The 16,049-nt window shown below is 37.4% G+C and overlaps 1 long non-coding RNA gene across 2 annotated transcripts in view; it reads right to left on the bottom strand.

The window, feature by feature from the left end:
- Window positions 1-261: 261 nt before the first annotated feature.
- LOC141504397 (uncharacterized) overlaps window positions 262-16,049 on the bottom strand; it is a 164,258-nt gene continuing 148,470 nt past the window's right edge. For both annotated transcript variants that reach the window (XR_012473350.1, XR_012473351.1), the window contains exons 3-5: window positions 11,297-11,416; window positions 7,761-7,846; window positions 262-7,587 (exon numbers count right to left, since the gene is read on the bottom strand). This is a non-coding gene — a long non-coding RNA (uncharacterized LOC141504397). The remainder of the gene's footprint in view (window positions 7,588-7,760; window positions 7,847-11,296; window positions 11,417-16,049) is intronic.

Raw genomic sequence — 16,049 nt, 5'->3', positions numbered from 1 at the left:
TGACTCATTGTTCTTGGAGGACATCTCTACCCTCATTATAAAGTAACTTGGGTTTCCTGGATGAGAGCCCATAAACCATGTTCATACAATAAATAGGCATTTATTAAACACTTATTGCATAACAGGTGCTGTATACAAAGATAAAAATGAAGACAATCCTTTCTCTTCAAGGAGTTCACAATCAAGAGACAAGATGTAAATAAATATTCAAAATATATATATATATATATGTATATATATATGAAATAAATTAGGAGGGATAGTAGGTAGAGAGCTGGCTTCAGACTCAGGAAGTCATGGGTTTAAGTCTTGACTGAAACATATTAGCCCTGTGGCTAGACAAGTCCTTAACTCTGAATTCCTCTAAACAACTCTTTTAAGGATATGAGTTTTTTTCCTTTTCTTTTTTGAAATCAGTGGGGTTAAGTGACTTGCCCAGGGACACATAACTACTAACCAGATATCTGAGGGCAGATTTGAACTCAGGTCCTCCTGACTCCAGGACCTGTTCTCCGACTGCTATGCCACCTACTTACCCAGAAATATTTTGGGAAAAGTTGGCACTTGTATGGGTAAAGGAGTATTATCACTAGGAAGCTCTCTATACTAGTGAAATCATAGGTCCAATCCCCTATTTCTATTCCTAAAAACAGGATAATTTGGGGAGTGGGCACTATGATCTGGGAGAACCAAAAAAGGCTTTATGTAAAGATGGCAAAGGTGGTACTTAACTCTTGGATCTGGAGAGGCTGAATGAGGAGGGATGATGTTTCAGGTTTGGGGAACAGTGAAAAGACGGGGATTAAATGGCAGAGATAAAATGTAAGAAACAGCAATTTTTTTGTTGGACCCTAAGTGCTTTATAGGGGGTTTTGTACAATTGTTATTCAGTTTTTCTGACCCTTCATGACCCCATTTTGCGTTTCCTTAGCATGATTTGTCATTTTCTCCTGCAGCTCATTTTACAGATGAGGAAACTAAGGCAAACAGGGCAAAGTGACTTGCCCAGGGGTGCACATCTATGGAGTGTCTGAGGCCAAATTTGAACTAAGGAAGATGAATCTCCCCGATTCCAGGCAGGGTACCATAGCGCGACCTAGCGGCCTGCTGTAGAAGAGTAAGGTTGGAAAGAACGGAATGACACAGTCATCATTATGACAACTCTGTGGATTGGATAGGAGGGAAGGCACTTGAAGAAAGAAAATTCAGGTTATTATAATAGCTCATCCAAAAATTATGGGATTCTTTCCCATGGTGGTGACCATGTCAGTATAGGAAAAGGGGTTGGATATGAGAAAGCAACTTTTAAAGTTTAATCTACACTATCAATATTTTCTTAAGTCTAGAAAATCCACAAAACAATAAAACAAACCCTGATTTGAACCATTTTCCAATTTCTGAATTGTAAAGGCTCACAATGAAATTTAAATAGTTGAGTCTCTGAGCTGGTTGGATCAGATTGTCACACATTCTTGAATGCCTATATATCTCCGGAACCCTGAAATCTCTATTGCTCTCTTTTGCCTCTCTATAGTCTTCCTGTCAGCTTCCCATTCCCAACTAAAAGATAAACTGTGGAATGTCTTAGTCTTACACTAACCAAAATGCAAACATCTCCAAGGATACCTGATGCCACTGCAATATTAATAAAAACTGCCAGTGACTTGGAGATCACCAAGAGATTCTCTTTTTTCCTGAAAAGACAGCTAAAGCATCTCTGCACAGTCTTTCCCAATTCCCTCCTACATCCAAAGTCATCTCCAGTCATCCTGAGCCATATCTAGTCTGGATGACTCTGGAAAAGAAAGTGAGTTGGTGACTTTGCACAGCTCTTCCTCATTTCAATCCAACTTCCTTGCACATTGTGATATCACATCCCTGATGTCATAGCCCTCTTCAAGAATGAATGACAAACAGCCACCAACTGCTAGAGCCATTTGCTCCCAAACTTAAGGAGTGCATGTGTGGAGGGAGGGTGAGGAGCAGAGGGTGGTGGGTGGAGGTGTGGGGAAGGCACATCTTGTCTCCCTCATCAAAATGTAAAAAGTCCTTGAGAATGGGGATTATTTCATTCTTTGTATTTGTACCATCTTGATCTAGAACAGTACCTGGCTCATAATAAGTACTTGTTGATTGATTGAATTCGAATTTTAAATATAGGATCAGTCTTAAAAAAGGTTCTTTTTCCTGTCTCTGGTTCTGTGAAAGTTGTGAGTGCTGCTATGGCTAGGAGAAGGCAAAGTTGGTTGGTAAGATGAACAATCTTGACTTATTTTTGGCAGCAGCCTGGATTTTCCCACATACAGCATGCACTTCAGGGAGGTTTTATGGAGACCAACAGGGAGGGAAGCAGAGCTTTAATAGCTTATCTGAAAGAAAATACCCTTTTTGATATTCTTCCTTGATCTTTAAAAGATGCCTTGGCTTAACCCTTTTCCCATCCCTCCACAGGCTTCACAAGTTTCTTAGCAGCAAAAGGATTTATATTGGTTTGACTGGTGCAGAGAAAAAGATCTGTCAAATCTATTTCTAATGACAAATTTATTTTTAAGTCACTGCCTTATTTACAGGACTGCAACAGTTCTTTCCCAGGGACCTTTTCTGCTTTAACACTATTTTATGTGAGTGTTAATGGGACCCACATGTGTCACTTTTCCCTCAATTGTGGCAAATAGGGAGATGCAAGAGCTTGACCAGTTTCACATTCTGTCAGGCAGTGATAAGGTTAATTCCCATTGGATCAATTCACAGGCATCCCTTAAATTTTGATAGTTATTCTTTCCCTCAAGGGCTTTCTCCTCTGCTCAGTTTTGAGTAAAGTTTTACAAACTTAACTAATGCCTTACAAGTGTAGGACTTTAAAGACTTCAAAGATTTAAAAAATCTTTTGCAAATCATTCTCTCCCAACTCCCTCCCCCCATTTTGTTTCTGTCCTCATGGAGTGTACATTCTACTGATGTTATAATATGTTCCCAGATAAGTAAGGACTAGTGGACATGATGAAATTGGAAAGATTTATAAAGAGAAATGGAAGGAAAAGAGGTGATGACTAGAGAAAGTAATTTCAGAGTTCACTATTATAGAGACAGCACAGTTAAGAATGATGGCAAGGTCTAAGCTATCTTGGTGGATGGCTGAGGTGGACTGAAGTTGGAAGGCAGGAGAGATGAAGATGAAGTTAATGAGTTGGGAGGCTGGCATGTTTAAGAGAATTGCTGAACTCTCTTATGAGTATTAGGATTGGGGTGGAGATGGGTTCTGGAGACGGGACCTGGGTTCTCTTTGTTCTTGTCAGGTGGACATTTTCTCATCCTAGCAGGGAGCTGCTAGCCCTCACATTATCATTTTGTGGAGAATGACAAGTTATTTTCATCTTCTGTGGGAATTCTAACTATACCTCTCATTGAAAAACCTTTAAATTTATCGTATAATCTCTGTTGGCTTAGCAGTTTACCCTTCCCTTTCTTTTTTGGGATCTTATTCTTCCACATTCTAACCCCAAATTCGTTTAGAATACCTTCTGCCTCTATTTTCTTCCTGAAACATTTCTTCCAAAAACATGTGTAGAGTAGCCTTCCATTTCCATTTATTCATGTAGCAGGGAAATAAAATTGCACTTTGTACAGTGTTAGTTATTAATGTTGTTATTTTATCATTATGTAGTTATTGACTCTGGAAGAAACACAAACATAGCATAAATTCTACAGATTGCTAGAACATTCTCTATGCTTTCTACATCTATTGAAAGGGAACTTCAGTTTTTGGTCTTTGCTAATCATTCCCATCTTTATTTATTATGTCTGTTTGGTGGTGGTGAGTGCTGGAGGGGCTTGGGAGAGTGCCAGGAAGCTCCAGAGAGGCTTTTTATAGTTCATTTCCCTACATTTTCTTTAGTTTAATTTTTAAATGTCTTATGATGAATGAGTGAATTGTTCTTTGCAATTAGGATTTTTTGCCCAAAGGCAAAGAATAGTTGTGATCAGCTGTTGTCTTTAAGGTCATTTGAAGAAATCCAGACTTCAGGCCATTTCTTTCCTCATCCTTTCTCTTATTTCTTAGTAGGTTAGAAGCCATTCTTAGAGATTTATCTCCTACTTTGACTAGATGCAATCCTGTGAGATGTCACAAACAAATAAGCATTTTAAATAATTTGGTAGAAGATGGTAAAAAGAATTATATTGAACTTCTAAGTGTGTTCTCTAGTGTTCATGTCACCAAAGTCTTTACCTTGGTGCTGACAAAATTGTTCAACAATCAGAAATCAATATTTTATTAAAGATTAATTAAAGGAAATGCCATTAAAGAAAATGCATGCTATCTGCTTTGTTGTACTCTTAAGAATTATGAGGTCTTTGCATTTGACTTGCAGTTAAAGCCATATATTTATATCTCCATATCTATCTATATGTTTACTTATCTGGGAACTTATCACAACCCCTAGTAGAATACAACATCCATATGGGCAGGAAATATCACTCTTTTGTATGCATATCCTTAGCACATATTGCTTGACACATCATAGGGATTTAATAAGTGCTTGCTAATTGATCTATGAATAGATATCTAGTCTCCCCCAATTAGTACCCCCTAAGATTTGGAGTAACCTTGCTTTTTAAAAATTGTATCATCTGTGCTTAGCACATAGTGAGCGTATTTATCTATCCATCCATCCATCCATCCATCCATCCATCCATCCATCCATCCATTCATTCATTCACAGATTGGGTTGTACAGGAACATCCCCAGGGAGTAAAGAATTGATCTGTCAATCAGCAAGCATTTATTAAATGCTTTCTATGTGCTCTATGTAGGTGCTAGGAATATGTGTAAAAAAATAGAATCTTCTGTTCCACCTTGGATTGCGATATGTTCCCAGAGAAGTAAACAGCAATAAGTTGTATACAAAATGTAAAATAAATACACTATGCACACATAGAGAGCAGGGGAAATTGATGATTGGGGCAATTAAGAAAGGTTTTTTATTTGTGGTGGCCTTTGAGGTGTCCTGAAGGACACTAGGGTTTCCTAGAGCCCAAGTAAGGAGGGAGAACATTTCAACCATGGCAGACAAGTATGAAGGTGTGGAGGTAGGAAAAAAGCAATTTCATATGTAGGGACTATAAACTAAGCCAGTTTGGCTAGAATGTAGAGTTTGGGGATAGAGGGAGATGGAGTAATATACCTTGGAAAGACAGACTGGAGCCAGATTGTGAAGGGCTTTAAATGCTAAGCATGGTAGTTAATATTTTATACTAAAAGCATTGGGGAGCTACTAGAGCTTCTTGAGCAAGAGAGTGACATGGACAGATAGTAATCTTTCAGGCTCTTAGCTTCCTCAGCTATAAAATTGAGAAAGCAGGGATAATAACTTCCAAAGTCTCATCCAGTTGAAAATCAATGATCCTATGTTTTTGAGTTTATTGTATACATAGAAGCTTCAAGTCTTTTGTTGGTGGATGTCATTTATATATATATTTTTAAGTAGGGTTAGTAGATCCATTTCCTCCTCCCTTTCTATCTCCTGCCTCTCTGAATTTCTACTTACTGTCTACAATGAATTGTCCTTATTTACATCAGGTTCAGAAGATAAATCACTTTTCTAAGAGAAGGTCTTAGAAGTCCAAACAACTCATTTCTTTTGTGTAGTTTATCACAATGGAAGTATTTCTGAGTAGTGATCTTTGTAAACTAATGATATTTTCCCATTGATAGGATAATTTTAGAGATTATGTATCTGTGGGAGTAGATTGAGTTTATCAATCAATTATCTGTAGTCAAATGAGGCAAATGAGTCAAAGATTTTATATTAGGCTCAAAAAAGTCCTTGGTTACTTTGGAAGTACAGGAAGGCTATTAGATGAAGTCAAATGATACCATATAGGAAATATGTTGGTTTTGCCCTACAGGTATTGTAGAAAATGTAAGAACTGTTCAAAAGCCAGAGATTCAAGTGTCTGGAAGCTTAGTGATAGAAGCATCCATTCAAACCCTTGAGAAGAAATCACTTGGGGGAATGAAAAAGGGCAATTTCAAGTCTCTACAAAGAGTCTATCAGAAAGGCTACACCAAATGAGATAATATATATACAGAGTGCTTAGCAAAACCTTAAAGTGATATAGAAACATGTTACTTATTATTACTGCTGTTATTATTATTATTTGTAATTAATGGAATATTTTGAGGACTCCAGCAAAAGAACTTTAGGAACTTTTCAGCTCCTAAACTTGTCTCTTTGCCAAATGTACACACCCTAAGCTTGAGGCCACATTTCTCTAGGATTTATAGGTTCTCAAGGAGAGGGTATCTCTGATTTGGGAAGGCCTTTTATATCAACTATACTACTGTAGTGAGAAGGATTTTGGCAAGAATCTTACCAGCAAGACTAAAAGAGAAATAAATACTCCTCTGATTGTAACGGCAATCTCTTCCCTTTATCTTTATAGAGATGGACAATGGAAGCATCCTTGAATTCTTGGGGGATAACCTCTTCATGCCATATAACTTGGAAAATTTCAGTCAGTTTTTGGATGAGCAATGGACCCCCCACCTTGTAGGTCTCAGGGGCTTTGCCACTTGAAAGGAGTCTAATGGCATTCAAAACCTCTTCAGCTGGAACTTCAGTTAAAGACTAATTGACTCCAATTTGAGGTAAACAGTCAATGACTTCTGCATTGATTGCTGATGGTCTGTTAAGAACACTATGGAAGTGTTCAACCCATCTCTCTAGGATCATGTCCCTATCGTTAATCAATGTGGATCCCATCACTGAGTAGTTGAGATATACCATATATCTTTGATCCATAAATAGCATTAAGGACGTCATAAAAGTATTTTGGTTTGTTACAGTCTGCATAAAATTGTATTTCATCAGCCTTCTTACTGCATCTCTCTAAGATTTGCTTGGACTTTATTTCTGATGGAATTAAATGCTGCCTTCTTAGAAATAGATGAACTATCCTGCTGATAAACCCTGTGGAGTTCTCATTTTTTCATTTAGCAGCTTCTGTATTCTGGTAAGATTCTTGCCAGAGTCCTTCTCAATGGGCTGATCCTTCACCTGGAAGATGATCATCTCCCTGAGGGTCAGTGTGGCTTCAGAAAGGGTTGAGGAAGAGTCAATATGGTGTTTGCTGCCTGACAACGCCAGGAAAATGCCAGGAACAAAATGTAGGTCTGTATATAACATTTGTAGATCTGACCAAGGCCTTTGATACCATTAGTTGTGAGGATTTATATGTCAAAATTTGGTTTTGTCAAATTATAGGCCAAAAATTCGGAGAAGTTCATTAGTATTGTACACCAATTCCATGATGGCATGCATGCCCAGGTTCTGGATTGTGGATGATGCTCTTGATATTTCCCAGTTACCAATGGAGTAAAACATGGATGTGTTCTTGCTGCCCTACTTTTTAGCACGATGTTTTCAGCCATATTATCAAACACCTTCACTGAGGATGAACATGGCCTCAAGGTCAGCTACTGCACTGATGGCAAATGCTTCAACTCGAAAAGGCTACAAGCCAAGACCAAAGTGGAGGGAGTGTTGGTGTATCATCTGTTGTTTGTCCTTAGTGCAGCCTCTGAAACTGAGATGCAACAAAGTTTGGATTGATCTTTTGCTGCTTGTGCTAATTTTGGTCTAACAATTAACATCAATAAAACACAGGTGCTCCATTAGCCAGCATCACACCATACATATGTGGAACTATTGATTACAGCAAATGGAGAAGTTTTGAGTACTATGGACAAGTTCACTTACCTCAGTGGTGTCCTTTCCAAGGAGGTACATATTGACAATGAGGTTGACACATGCATTGCCAGAGCTAGCTCAGTGTTTGGGGGTCTCTGAAAAAACAGTATGGGAGAGAAGAGGAATAAGAGGTATAAGACCGTCAGTCCTTTCTGAATTCTAAACTTTTAAATCATTGTGCAAACAAACAACCTAGTCAGTTGGGTAGATGTTTTTTACAGGACACTTCAGTGACTTCTTTTGTAAAGTGAAAAATCACTCTTTTTGGTTGCAAATTGTTACTCTCATGTTTATCTTTGAATATTCTGGCAGTAGTTGTTATGGCATAAAAGCAATATACCAGAAGTATGAAGACTTGGATTATAGTTCTTGACACTATTGATACAATTGTGGCTATCTTTTGCTTTTCTGACCTTAGGTATCTCCTCTATGAAATGAAAGGATATTGCCTTTTTTTAAAAAAGCAAACTCATTGACATGTAATAGAACAGTGACAAAGAGAACTTCCAGGCTCATGCTAAGGGAGTTTTGAGAGGCTGAGTGGAGAAATGAGGCATAATTGGTTGTCAGGATACAGAACTGTGATAAGTATTCCAGGACTGATGTATCTTGGGGGAGAAAGACTTCATCCTAGTGTCATTGCAGGTGGAGCTGATAACAATTCTATTGCTTGATTTTCTCCATTATTTTACTTTGCTATTCTGCCCCAATTCCATTCATTACTGTTTGATTTATGGTTCTTTGGGAAAAGAATACAAGGGATTGGTGTGTGTCAGCTAGTGACTGGGCCACTAAATTACCCTGAAGTTTCAATATGCCCCAGGGAACTCTTAGAAATGGTGAGAGGAGGAACAGAGCTGGTGACCCTTGATCCCTATTCCTGTTGCCACAGCAATAAGCCCTCAGCCTCCTTCTCCTTATTTTCTTGTTGAGCCCAAGGGATGAGATAGTTATCTAACTAAATGCCTTATTCAATGGATTACCTTTGAACCCTCTAGACAGCAGTGGACTAGTTTATGAATTCTGTGGATCCTTATTTGCTAGTAATAATATGCAGAGGTAAATTAACTGCCTGCCCATTTATGCCTCAGGGATTGGTAAGGATAATACTAATCTATAGTGCTTTTGAATCTTTTGAAAAGTGTCTGCCAGTTACAAGGCTATGTGGATAATCAATAATACTAATACTCATAATAAGGGATAGGAGTTAAATCTGTGATTTCTTTGGTAAGAAGAAATCCATGTACGAAAATTCCATCCACTAATTTATATTGGTACCTTCTCTGCAGTTTATAGTCTTTTAGAGTTGTCTAGGGCCCTGAGAAGTTAAGAGGCTTACCCAGTCACCTACCCAGGGTGACACAACCAGGATGGACCAGAGGTGATACATGAATCCAGATCTTCTCAATTTTAGGTCAATTCTCTATTGATTATGCCAAAATGATAATAATAATAATAATAATGGATGTTTATATCAATCAGTACTTATTAAGTTTTTATTATAGGCCAGAGATCAAAAATAAAAGCAAAAACATTCCAAATATTCAAGAGGGAGAGACTATATTTATACATTATAAGGTTCAAATAGTGGTGCAGTGCGTAGTGCACCAGATTTGGAGTCCGAAAGACTCATCTTCCCCAGTTCAGATCTGGCCTCAGATACTTACTAGACATATGACCATGGGCAAGTCACTTCCCTGTTTGCTTATTTCCTCAGTAAAATGAGTTGGAGAAGGAAATGGCAAATCATTCCAGTACTTTGCCAAGAAAACCCCAAATATCATGAAGAGTCATACACAACCAAAAAATGATAAAGGATTTAAAATCCTTAGAGGATTTAAAAATCATTTTGTAAACAAAATCACAGATTTAGAGCTGGAAGGAATCTTAGAGTGCTACCTTTTATTTTATAGATGGAAAAAACTGAGACTTTAACTGAGACTCATAGGTAATGACAGATGGGATTTGAACCCAAAGTCTCTGACTCCAAATCTAGTGCTTTTTTCTATTGTGCCAAATTCTTCTTTTAATTTTCACAATAACATTGTAAGAAAGATCCTCTTATTTTCAGCATTTTACAAACAAGGCAACAGAATTAGAAAGATTAAATAATTTGGTCAGGGTCACACAGTTAAGTGTCCGAGTAGCATTTGAACCTAGGGGCTTTCTAATACTGCACCAGTCCCAGTTTGTGTTTGGATATTGTTTTTCATATAGGTGGTGTAATAGATAGAACACTAGCTGTGGGGTCACTCTTCTTCCCGAGTTCAAATCTGGCCTCACACACTTAGCAGTTGTGTGATCCTGTGCAGGTCATTTAATGGTGTTTTTTCATTCTTCTCCTTTTTAAAATGAACTGGAGAAGTAAATGGCAAATCATTCCAGTATCTTTGTCAAGAAAGCTCCAAATGGGGTCATGAAGAGTTGAACACAACTGAACAATTGATCAACAGCAATAGTTCTCTAGGATAATATCACCTGTTATTCATCGATTTCAGGGATGTCTTTCATCTTTTGGCTTGCTCTGAGCAGAACAAACCAACTTGTTCCTAAGTCTGAGCTATCTACTTTCCTTTCAGAGTTTTTCATGGTCTTAGGCTTGAATGTTTCCATAAGCAACTTTTAAATGAAATGGTTAATTTTTGGTTGTTTATCTCCTTGGAGGTTGCCTGAGCCATTAGATCATGAAAAACTAAATTTCATTCCTATACTTCCTTTGGTGTTGAAGATTCTTAAACCATTCTCTGAATAGATAAGTCTTTTTCTCTGTGGACTCTTAGCTTATACCTTGTCCCTGGTACAATGGAAAGAATATTTGATTTGGAGTCAGAGGTCCTTATTACTCACATGACCTTGATCAACTTCTCAAGGTCCTGAAGACCTCTCTGAATCTTACTTTCTTCATTTATAAACTAAGGAGGTTAGGCTAGATGGTTTCTAAGAGCCCTTCCAGAACTAAATCTGATTCCCCATTGTATATTACTAGATGTTTGGTTCTTATCATGAGTATCAAAGGTTTTTTGATGACCAATCCATCCTTCTCCCATATAGTATAATTGAATTTAGCTTGAGTGACTCATTGGTCATGGTATCCTATATTTAGAGCTTTTACACAACGACAGACCCTCTTTGTACTGTTGGGGGGGGCGCTTAATATAAATTCATAATGAAGTTTAAGGCAATTGGTCTCATGTTGCCTTTTGAACTTCTCTCTTTTAAAGCAAACACAAGTGCAGAATGAAACAAAAAGTCCCCTAACATTTATCTGGAGATAAAACCTCCCAAAATATGGATGGCAAATAAATATGGTTTCAAAAGAACAGGAAATTCCTGAGAGGACTGATGCCACTTGACTAGGTAGCAATGAGACACATCAGTGGATAACTTTACCATGACCTATAGCCCAGCATCCAGGAAAACAGCAAATTACAGTCAAATCGCTAATTAAATGGGTCAGAGAATTAAGGCTCATGATTATATTCAATTTGGGGAAGGTACACTCTTCTCTGCCATGAACTTGCCATTGGAAGGAGCCTATACCTTACCTCCAACTCTCCTCAGAAATAAAACAAATAATTCCTTCGTTTCCTTTGGAGACTCTACACTTCCATGATTCTTCATCTCTTCCTTCTAGTTTTGAGAAATTACAACTTCTTGATTAGGGGCTAAAGACAAATGAAGAGAGATTCAAGGAGTTAAATGACCTATTCAGGATTAAATAGATGCAAAGTAGCAGAGTCAGGATTCAAATTGAAGATACCTAGACTCTAAATCTAGTGTCCTTACCCTGAGGCTGTAATATGTCACTTCCTTTCTTGATCATTAAAATTAAATCATATTAGATATTTCTCCAACCTCGGAGTTCAGTTGGAGGGAGAGTTTACTCTCAGTGGAAGGGATGCTCTACCTGCTTATTATTATTTCACTGAAGTTGTGGGACCGCCTAAGACAGCTAGCAACAAAATCCAAGTTAGGGTGATTGAATTTGGACCCCATAGCTGGTCTACTGAGAGATACTGGCTGACTCCTCTTGACTCCTGGAGTTTTTTTCCATTTTCTTTACAACTTATTTTACAGATTAAAAAAAAAAAACTTGAGACAAATAGAGTTGTGACAAACTTGGGATCACACAACTAGGAAATAATTGAGGCTGGATTTGAACTCAGATCTTCATGAATCCAAGTTTTTTTGTTCACTGTGCCATCTAGCCATTCAGGACAAGACAAAACTGAGCCTCTTGTGAATATTCATATGCTCCTTTTGAACTTCTGCACTTCAGAAGAGAAGGGGAGTGCCCTCCAAAGAAATGGCTGCTGAAGACAACCTCTTTTCCTTTTCTTTTTTCTTCTTTTCTTCTCCAGACCTGTGACTTGGCTGATCACTGTGAACATCTGTTAACTCCTAAAAATATCTGCTTTGTACCATTTTGTGGAGCATAATATTTATATAGCCCAGCAGTGTAATTAAAGTTATGTTTAGTTAACACTTGAAAACAGCTGGAAACTCACCAAAGCACAGTACAAGATTTATAGCCTGCATGAATAGGCTGGAAATGAGGTGGCTTGAGGGACAATTTTTTCCAGGATCTGGGTCATGGTTGTTTTCTAGTGTGGACACATAGCTGAGGTGTTGCATCAAGGAGACAGTGCAGGGTCTGAAAATGCATCATTTGAGGACTTCGGCACCTCTTTGGAAAGCTCTGGGGATGATTGTTATTTTACCATTTCCATCTGGCTGTCATTGGTTCAGAGTTTTCTGTTGAAGACTTTTCCCTCAAGCAACTAATAATCAGAATGCTTGCCACTCAGAAGGGTCATTCCCCCTCTCACAGTCATAGAAGATCAAATTAGGGCAAGGTGACATTCCAAACCCAATATTTATCCTTAGTTCCAAGTGAACTCCCATTGTCTAATGGGATTTTATCTGGCTTCATTGGGATATATCAAACCAGGTACCCACACAGAGTTTAGCTATTTAGTAGAAAAAATTTTGTCAAAAATTTTTTGTTAACCTTTTGATAAGAGAATGTATTGAGGATTCACATGGAAATATGATTTCTGATGCAAAGTTTGTTTGTCAGTCCAACTAGATTCTCATTTTAAGCAGTGGTCTAATTTTTGGAGATAGGAGGACCTTATTCTGAAAATCTTCCTTATCCCTTTCAACCAATCAAGCAAACATTTATGTGTCAGGCACTATGCTATTTATTATAGGTATATATGAGTACAAAAAATGGAAATAATTTTCCTGGTAATGAGCTTAGATTCTAATTGTGGAGACAGGTACATATAAAGACATTCAACAAAATATAACATTAACAAATGCAAATATATGCAAAATATCTAGATAGATATTACTAGACACGGAGATGAGAAACTCTTTAGAGTCAGCAAGATATTTTATTCACTTTATCCTTACAGAAATTCTGGAAGGTAAATGCAATTATAGCTCCATTTTATTGATAAGAAGTTAAGTGACTTGCCCAGGATCACATAGCTAGTGAGTGTCTGAATCTGAATTTGAAATTAGATCTTCCTGAAACCAGATGCAGTATTCTATTTAATGTCCCATCTAGTTCAGGGGTTCTTGGAAATAAATACCCAAGTTGGACTTAGAAGGAAAATAAGCATTTCAACAGGAAGTGGTATAGACAGGAATTTGCTTAATCAGGGTTTGTGAAGAGGGAGAAAGGAGGAGTCAGGATGAGAGCCATAGGAATTTATGTATAATCTACTGTATTCTACTCAATGCCCCAGCTAATTCAGAAGTTCTACTGCAGACCATGGAGAAGAGCCTACTCTGAAGGAATTTTAGGGATATTAGGAGAAGTTAAGTTGTTTCAGTCTTGTTTGATTCTTCATGACTTCATTTGGGGTTTTCTTGGAGGAAATACTGGAATGATTTTCTATTTCCTCCTCCAGTTCATTTTCTAGGTGAGGAACTGAGGCAAACAGGATTAAGTGACTTACCCACAGGATCACACAGTTAGTGTTTGAGGTTGTAGTCGAGATGTTCTTGAAAGAACTCATGAGAATGAGTTCCAGATTCCAAGCCCAGTGCTTCATCCATTGTACTACCTAGCTGCCCCAGGGATGTTAACCCTTCCCTTTTTTCCATTCCAACGTCTCAGAATGACAGCAATGTTTCACGATTACATTTTGATTATATCATTTGAGTTTGAAAATAGCCTTGTATGATAATTATAAATAAATAATAAATAATAATGATAGCTGAATAACAAATAGAGCACTATAAGATTTATAAAGCACTTACCTATATTATCTCAATTAAATCTTATAACAACCCCATTAGATGGATACTATAAAAATTATTATCAGAGGTGGAATAGCAGATAACATTCTCAGGCTGAAGTTGGAAAGATATTTGTTCAAATTTGGCCTCAGGTACTTACTAGCTTTGTGACATTGGGAAAGTTACTCATTATCTGTAAAATGGGGAATAAATAATAGCATCTCCCAGAATTATTATGAGGATCAAAAGAGATAATATATTTAAAGTGCTTGATACATAGTAGATGCTATATAATTGCTTATTCCCTGCCTGCTCCCCATATTTATTTTTCCAAACAGTTCACAGAAATGAAGTGACTTGTCCAAGATCATATGGCTAGTTAAATATCAAGAGCTGGAGTTTGAACCCTGGTCTTATGGCTCTGTGTACAGTGCTCTTTGTCTACTAGACATATAGAAAAACGTTCACATTTTCTCATTTTTCTCCATTGCAAATTTGACCTAAAGGAACCTCAATGTTAGACAAATATGAATGCTAAAGTGCTAGCATGTAGTATCTGGAGGAATTGTTGTTGTTGAGGTATAGCTGACTCTTTGTGACCTCATTTAAGATTTTCTTGCAAAAGATATTGCAGACATTTGCCATTTCCTTCTCTGGTTCATTTTACAGATAAAGAAACTGAGGTTAAACAGGAGGAAGTTACTTTCCCAGGATCACAGGACTCCTAAGTGTCTAAGACTGGATTGGGACTTAGGTTCTCCTAACTTCAAACCCCGACAATCACTGCCACACCTACCTTCCCCATCTTGAGGGACCTAGATCCATTTTAGCGTGGCAGAGTGGAAGTGGAAAAACTGGATTCTTGTTCTGACTGCCACAATACTAGCTTCCTGACTTTAGCTAACTCAGCCTCTTTGGATCTCACTTTCTTTCTAAAGTCCTTTTTATCACTAACATTCTGTAACTGAACACTAATTCCCAAACTCTGCTCAGTGAGACTTTTTAGTTGTCCCTTACTATTTAGTATTTAGTATTTGCCGCAAGATCTAATCCAAACCAGCACTTTTCTTATTCTTTTTTTAAATTCTGATTTAATGAACACCAAAGCAGCATGTGTGTGTGTGTGTGTGTGTGTGTGTGCGCGCATACAGAGAACATTTTCACATAAAAAGTAGAAGAAAAAAAGACCTCACATTTCTATTACATATTGCTTGTTTTTTTATAAAGTACATAATAAACTCAACATGTTACTTTCAAAGCTGGCCTGCTTATTTTTATTTCCCTCTGAACTTCCTCATGTTCTCTTTTATGCATTTTGAAAAATGCTTCAATGACTCTCCTTTGTGTTTTTCCAATTATTATTTTTTGGGGGCAGGGGAACAATATTATCTCTAGCTCTCTTCTACTTTCACACCCTCCCCCAATAAAAAAGAAAAACATAGTGCTCTTTCAGTTAACTGAAAAAAATCTATATGCATTTTTTTTGTCCTAAAACCTTGGGTTCTTCACCTCTCTGTCTGGACATAGGTAAGTATGCTCTGTCATCAATTCTCTGAATCCTTGATTAGTCATTGCATAGATCAGAATTTTCAAGACTTTTAAAATTGTTTTTCTTTATAATGTTTATACTACGTCATTTGTTTTTCTGGTTCTCTTTTCACTTGTTAGTTCATAAAGGACTTTGTCCCTTTCATCATTTCATACATTGAAACAATATACCTTTCCAACCATATACCCCAATTTATTCAATCATTTCAAAATTGTTGGGAATTCCTATTGTTTCCAAGGTTTTAGAAGCTACTTGGTGTGTTGGATAGTCAGGAAGACCTGTAATGCCAGACACTTATTAGCCATGTGACTAGACAATCATTTAACCCATCTGCTTCAATTTCTTTAAATTATAAAATGAGGTTTATAATAGCAGCTACCTCACAGGTTTGTTTTAAGGATCAGATAGGATATTTGTAAAGCATCTAACATAGTGCCTACCACATTGTAGTTGCTTTATAAGTACTTGTTCCTCCTTGGCTATGGAAAAAATAGTTA

This window comes from Macrotis lagotis, chromosome 1 (genome assembly GCF_037893015.1).
Source record: "Macrotis lagotis isolate mMagLag1 chromosome 1, bilby.v1.9.chrom.fasta, whole genome shotgun sequence".
In the NCBI taxonomy this organism is placed as follows: Eukaryota; Metazoa; Chordata; class Mammalia; order Peramelemorphia; family Peramelidae; genus Macrotis; species Macrotis lagotis.
Note: the sequence above shows the minus strand (reverse complement) of the source record. Positions and strands in the feature narration are given on the sequence as shown.